Source organism: Oratosquilla oratoria, chromosome 11 (genome assembly GCF_046742065.1).
Source record: "Oratosquilla oratoria isolate Oo_2021 chromosome 11, ASM4674206v1, whole genome shotgun sequence".
Classification (NCBI taxonomy): domain Eukaryota; kingdom Metazoa; phylum Arthropoda; class Malacostraca; order Stomatopoda; family Squillidae; genus Oratosquilla; species Oratosquilla oratoria.
This window is the reverse complement of record NC_134787.1, coordinates 14,974,119-14,982,052: the sequence shown is the minus strand read 5'-3', so window position 1 is coordinate 14,982,052 and position 7,934 is coordinate 14,974,119.

Sequence of the window (7,934 nt, the reverse complement as noted above, 5' to 3'; positions counted from 1 at the left end):
TATATATATATATATATATATATATATATATATATATATATATATATATATGTCCAACACTGAATGGTTCCCAGTGATTAGAGATACATTTTAATAACAAAAATGCACTTTAATTCTAAGCCATCAACATCGGGAGACCCAATGGGGCCACATGCAGAAATTAAGATGCGGTACTGCCGAGGACTCAAAACTCAGCGATCACATGGCAAGTGCCGTAGTAACTAACCAACTGCGCTATCAAGAGATATATAAGTTGAGCGCAATTTTTTTATACATTTGTATGCTCGAGTTACACATACACGAAATTTTGCGTTCAACCCATCTCCACTATGATAGTACAATTGGAAGTATACAAACGCGGGAAAGTATTTGTACAACACTGAATGGGTCCCAGTCAGTGATTAGAGATACATTTTAACAACCACAATGCACTTTAATTCTAAGCCATTAACATCGTGAGACCCAATGGGGCCACGTGCAGAAATTTAAATATGGTACTGCCGAGGACTCGAACTCAGCGATCACATGACCTGATCGCTGCATATTCCAATCTTGATATTATTAAAGTGACTAGTATTTTCTTCACCATTTCTTCATCTAGGTATGTAAATGCCACTTTGATTGTTCTTATTAAATTATAAGTTTCTCCAAAATTTTTGTTTATATGTTTCTCAGGGGACATATTATTCATAATAATGACTCCCAGGTCCTTCTCATTTTCTACTTTTTTTATTTCTTCTCCCAATTTATATGATCCCACTATTTTTTTTTTTTTTTTTCTTTTTCCAAATTCCATTATACTACACTTCTTGATATTGAATTCCATCTCCCACTTCCTACTCCATTCCCATACTTTATTGAGATCACTCTGTAGCGACTCAGTCTTCAATATTCACTTTTTTCAAAATTTTTGCATCACCCGCAAAGAAGCTCATATAACCTTCAATTCCTTTATCCATATTAATATATATAGCAAACATTATTGGGGCCAGAACTGTTCCTTGTGGAACACCACTTATCACTTCACCCCCCAATTAGAGTGTTTGTCTCTTTTCACCACTCATTTTTCTTTCATGCAAGAAGTCTCCCATCCACTTCGGTAGTTTGTCCTGTATTCCACCTGCAGTTTCTAATTTCTCAAGCAACTTCTTATGTGGCACCTTATCAAAAGCTTTTTTCTGGTCTAGAAATGCATAATCAGCCCATCCATCTCTTGTATTACATCTATTAACCTTGAATAGAAATACATTAAATTTGTGACGCATGATCGTCCTTGTCTAAATCAAATTGCCTTGGATTTAGTAACGTTTTTTTTCCAAATGCCTTACCCATCTAATTTTGATAATTCTTTCACAAATTTTAGCTATCGTACATGTAAGAGAGACCGGTCTATAGTTAGTGGGTTCTTCCTTGTTTCCCCCTTTATACATTGTTACTATATTTGGTCTTTTCCAATCTTCTAGAACTTTTCCTTCTTTCAATGAACTGCTTATTAGACTATGTATTTTGTCTGTTAATTCATTCCTGCATTCTCTCAAAATCCAGTTTGCCATTTCATCTGGTCCATGCGATTTTCTAACATCGAGATTACTCAAGTGATTCATTATTTCTTTCCTTGTTACTTCTATCTCTTTCATAGGGGGGGGGGCTTTCTCCTCCCACTCGATATCTCTAAGTTGTATGTTCTCCCTCGTAAACACCGATTTAAAATGCTTGTTCATAATTTCTGCCATTTCTATTTCCTCTATGTATTCAACTCCTTGTCGTAGTTTCTCTAAATCTTGTTTGTTTTTCAGTTTGTTGTTTACAAATCTGTAAAATAGTTTTGGTTGATCTTTACATTTTTCTATGACATCTTTTTCGTATTTTCTCTTTTCTTCTCTGCACACTTGTACATATTCATTTCTATAACTAGTATATATTTTCCATTTTTCAGGTTTTTTTGTCTTTTTCCATTTTATCCAAGCTTTATCCATTTTGTCTTTTAACACTCTACATCTTTTTTTATACCAACACTTTACATATCCTTATACTTGTTTTTGTCTTGGAACATACTTTTCCACTCCTTTATAAATTTTTTTTTCTGTCAAAATATTCCATTTCTCTTCTACTATTGTTTCCTCCTTGTGTATCCTTTCCCAGTCTGCTTTTTGGAAGAATTCTCTTATCTTATAATTTTTTTTTTCATACATCAATCTTCCCTTTCTATATTGTTCGTTTTTTCCATGTATTTTTCCTCATTTAGTTCCAGTTCAACCAATATGTGGTCACTTTTACTTATTGGTGTCTTATATTCAATCTTGTCCACTATTTCAGGTTCTGATGTGATTATTAGGTCCAGTCTCGATGGTTCTTCCTCATTTCTATACCTAGTATTCTTTTGTATCCATTGCATCATTGTATGTTCTATAATCATATCAAGTAGTACATATCCCCATAGGTCGCCTCCACCTTTCATTGTCATCTCTTCCCAGAAGATTTCTTTACAATTATAGTCACCCATTATAACTATTCTCCCTCCATCTTCCATTATCTTATTCAGTGTTATCTTTGTGTCTTCTAACATATTTTTGTGCTTTCTCTCTTCCCATGAAGTCGTTTTAGGAGGCACATAATTTACCACAAACTTCCTGCTCTTCCCATCCCTGTCCTCCACTTCCATCATAATCATCTCCACTGTATTCTTTCCACATATGACATTCCTCACATTTATATCCTTAGTCAGGAGTATAACTCTCTGTTTCTAATCCAATAATTATATGCACCATGTCCTACTCTGTTGGGTGGTAATGGACCTTTCAATTTTGTCTCTACAATTTCCATTATGACCGGTTCTTTTTCCTTCAGGTAATCATTCAGTTCGTTCAAGCCTGTTATTAAGCCATTTATATTTGTGTAAGACACTTTTCCTTTTCTACTACTTCCACTACGTTTTCTGTTTCCCTTCCGTTTTTCTATGCTGTGAACCATTTCCTCACTTTCATATCCACTACTCTCCAATAGAATTTATCTTTTTCTGACTCTGTTCTTTTCTCGTTTTTTCCTCAGCTTCTAGCCTTTTTGTTTTCTCATCCTCTCTTTCCTCTTTATTCATAATATATTCTTTGCTGTCGTTTGTGACCTGAATTTAACCTTAATTGGTCTGGTCTTATCTGTATTGTATTTCCCTAGTCTATATATTTCTTCATTTTCTTCCCTTGTTTCTTGTTCACCCTCTTGAACTACTTCTAATATATTATTTATTTTTTCCTTCTCCTTTATTCTTGTAGTACTATTTGGATTATGCTTCTCTTCCATTCCTGATATAATTATACATTTCTTTTTATCCGCTAAGTCTCTTACTATATTATCTTTCTCCCTCATCACTTTAATAACTGTGTCCTTAGTTTGTTCTTTCAGCTGTCGGTTTACTATATTTCTAAATTCAATTTTGTTTTTCTCTTGGACTTTTCTCCAACCCTGTACCTCTTTTGCTATGGACTCTTTATTCTCTTTATTTTTCTTCTTTAATTCCTCATTCTCATCCTTTACTTCTTAAAACTGTCTTTTTAATTCTTCTATTTCTTTATTTAGGTTTGGTTCTCCTTCTTTAGTTCTTCCAATTCATCAACTCTTTGTGTAATCTGTGTAAGTTGACTGAACCTAACCTCCCACTTTTTGTTCATGTTTTCTACTTTTTCCTCTAGAGTTGCTAATTGGGGGAGGTTGTCATCTCCTCCCTCATTAAATCCATGGAAATAATTATTTTCACTTTCCATTCCACTGCTCTTATCTATATTTCTAATTTTTACATTTTTACTAATGTCTTCGACTTCACCTCTATCGTCTGCGGCCCTCTTGTTGACATTCCTTCTGACTTTCGGGGGCCGTTCGTCCCCCTCCTCATTTCCTTCCATTTTCCTCAGTAATCCCTCCCTTTTTCCTTTTTATTCACCTTCCCACTACACCACGAGCTTTCCCCTTCCCTACTAATACAATAAAGGTACTCCATCGTCGTTGAGATCCACGAAATTTGAAAATTTCCTGGAGTTCTAAACTTCGCTGTCACTTCGACTGTTGTATGTGTGTGCGTGTACATTTATACATACATGTACTGTATATATATATGTACGTATGTATGTGTATACGTGTATATATGAAGATAATTGTTTATGTGCACACGCGCACTGTTACATTCATAAGCAAAATATATACGTGAGGATGAGAACCCGAAAGATCCATCTACAGGGACGCGAGAGAACTGCCGCCAGGGGGGCTCCTTCCTGCCTGGCTTCCGCCATGCGATTTTTTTTTTTCAAGAAAAAATAATCATCACTGCAGTGGACCCATTTATAAGTATTATCCAGAATGCCGCTTGGTGATTTTATTCAGCAGTTTTTGTTAAGGTCACATGGTACTCTGGACCTGAGAGGGTTATCCTTTGTTGATGGAGGCGCTCTGATGTTTAATCTCAAATATCCTCCTTGGTGTGGTGGAAAGCGTCCCAAGGGCCCCTGGCCACTCGTAGCTCAGGGGAGCTTCCGCACACGCGAGACCGAATTGAACGGGAAGGCCGGCCGGCAATCACTGAACCAAGCAAAGGAACTGAAGGAAGAGTCGGGCGGCTGGCCGGGCGAAAGGGAGGGAACAAAGAACAATGATACGAAAGACCGGCCGGCAAACAGAACAAGAAACGAAGAAACTGAAAGAAGAGCCGGCCGGCCGGGAAAGAGGGAGAGACAAAAGTAGAACAACTGTAGGGAGGGCCGGCCGGCAAACACAACAAGAAACAAAGAAACTGAAAGAACAGGCCGGCCGGGAAAGAGGGAGGGCCTTTCTTACCGAAAAAAAAAACCCACTTCCAACACATCAACACTTGACATTAAATTGTCTTTTTTTTCCCTCCCTGGAGGCACCCTCTGAAGGAGCATTTCTCACCCAGGGTTCGCCAGGAACTCGTACGATCCTTGAGGGCTTATGAGGGGTTCCTCTTGAAGGGACAGTGGTAAACAGGATGACATTGAAAAAAACAACAATAATTACGTGTTGAAAGCAGTTTTCATTTTGTTTTGTTTCTAGAAGTGGATTTTTTTCATCTCAATTGATTACCAGAAAAAAAGTTTCCTTTAAGAAACAAATGAATAAATTAAAATTGGAAAGTATTTTCTTGTACAGTTCTTGTGTAGAGGACATGACTATTGTCGGAATATAAAGAATTTTTCTTAGTGTACAATCTTTATTTCCATTTTATCTTTTTGATGCTCTGCAACATCTATCTATATGTTCACATACGCAGGGAAGCAGGCGCACACAAACACACACACACACACACACACACACACACACACACACACACACACACACACACACACACACACACACACACACACACACACACACACACACACACACACACACACACACACACACACACACACACACACACACACACACACACACACACACACACACACACACACGCACGACTCGTGGTGCAGTGGTAGAGTTCCCGGCTGCCACTACGGCAGTCCGGGTTCGAATCCCACCCAAGGCTGAAAGAATTTCAGTATCGCTGCGCTGGGAGTCGTTACTCCAACTCTCGTGGGCGGGGAGTTGGGTGGGTATGTGTGCGTGTGAGGCTACAGCATTACCCATAGATCGCTCATATATGAGCTCTGAGCTTTCTTCCGGGAGGGAAATAGCTTTCGATCACGAGTCCAACATGTGATCCAAGACAATGGTGAATCACACAAACAAACAAACAAACAAACACACACGCACACACACACGTGCGCGTTTCAACAACTACTTCACTTGGTAATGTGCTCCATGGTGAGGCATAAGTCGAACTCATGCCGAAATATTTAGTATTTCGTAGGTACCGCCCCTGCTACCATTCCTTACGCTTGCCACCGAGGTTCCAGACGAACTTATGTCCGTGGTACTCAGTCAGACAGGACCCAACACATCGCGGCACGTCTATTCACGATCAGTCTAAACTGGTAAAAGGATATGTTAACGCCCGCTGGTCACCATATACAGCGGTGGAGGGAAGGGCGCAGATGACAGGAAATCTGTAGAATATGGCCTTGGTGCGTTCGAAGAATAATGGATATTGTCTGACCTGTATTGCTGGGTGAGATCTTTAGGGTAAGCAGGAGAGGTTACCAGTTTCAGGCAGAATGCTGGACTCTAATTGGCCGCTGGTTCTTAATGGTGACTCAAAGTGAGCGGTGGAAGCTCTGAGTTGTTGGTTGGGCTGAAGGACACGATACTCCTCTGGGTGTTGAAGCGCATAGGCCATCTTGGTGGCGTTGAAGGTCGCCAGGGCATCGCGCTCCTGATGGCGTTGAAGGGCATGATGATGGGAGAGTGGGGTCTGCAGCTTACTGGATATTGATGGTAGGATGCTGGGATGTTATGTATACAGCTTGATCAATCCGCATTCTTAAAATTCGGCTGTCTATGGAGTATAATGGTGCTGTTGACGAGTTTACACAGGACAGGATTCATGTCATGGTGGTCAGTGAAGTGTTGAAAAATGGGTCCTTGATTTCAGTGGCATTGGAGGCATCTCAGCGTAGTGGAGGTTCTACCAATGTTAGAAATGAAGCCGTCACTGCTGCTCTACTACTAATGTGTTGCCAGCCCTCCGCTCTACCGACAACTCCACTGAGGGTATAAAAGAGCCATAACCTGGCAACATGTTAGCCCCCGGATCGATCTCCGTGACAGCCGGGATGATTATTTGAAACATTTCATTCTTGGTTTGTTCCATGTTCGTTGCAACGGGGAAGCGAATAAAGGATTCAGTCAAACTGCTGTTCTTCACGAGTGGAGTTGGGAGCTACGTGGAAAGAAGGATATATAACGGCAGTTGGTAGTCACCTTCATTCCTGGGTATTAGTTAATATCAGGTTGTGGCTCTTTCGTACCTTCAGTGGAGTTATCGGTAGAGCGGGAGTTAGTAACACGTTAGTCTCCGGATCGATCCCCGCGATAGCCAGAATTATTATTTTAATTTCAATATCTTAAGGTGTAGTGTGTTAAACGTAGGTTTGCACAACCCAGAAAACAGGTATGGCTTAGACAGCACTTTTTTTTTTTTCTTTTTTTTAGAGAAAACTGAATGTGAGAAAGACTTGGGAGTGCTAGTGAGTCCCGACCTTAAATCCAGTAAACAGTGCATTAGCGCCAGGACAGATCTAACAGGGCATTAGGATTTATTAATAAGATGACTACAAACAAAAGTGCAGATGTAGTTATAAAAATCTATCTGGCGTTAGTTAAACCCATCCTTCACTATGCGGTACAGTTCTGGTGTCCGTCCTATTGAATGGATATTGATTCACTAGAATCAGTACAGAGGAGAATGACCAAAATGATGCATGGATTTAGAAATTTATCTTACCAAGAGAGGCTTGGGTATTATAATTTACACTCTCTGGAAGGACGTAGAGTGCGGGATGATCTAATAGAGGTATTCAAATGGGTCAAGAACCTTGACAAGAGCGGTGCAGACAAGGTCATCATATTAAGACAACAAGGCAGGACTCGCAATAACGGATTTAAATTGAACAATTTTAGATTTAAGAAGGGATTAGGCAAGAACTGGTTTACCAATAAAGTGGCTAGTAACCATGCAGAGCGCTGAAACCATCGGTTGTTTTAAGAAAAGGTTAGATAACTATAAATGGGGATGATAGGTGGTCATGGACCTGCCTAGTGTAGGCCTTATGGTCTCTTGCGGTCTCTTTCATTCTTAGGTTCTAAGCTTGTGATTGCAGGGAACAGCCTGTCTTTTATCAGGATGAAAAGGGAGGCTACACCTATTGGCAAGCTTACTCTTACTCTGTTGGTTGTCATGCCGGACGGCCTTCACTGCTTTCACTATGCCTCTCCAGATGGTTCTATCCTCTGTCAATTCTTTCCAGTCCTCTCTTGGTGCCATCTTC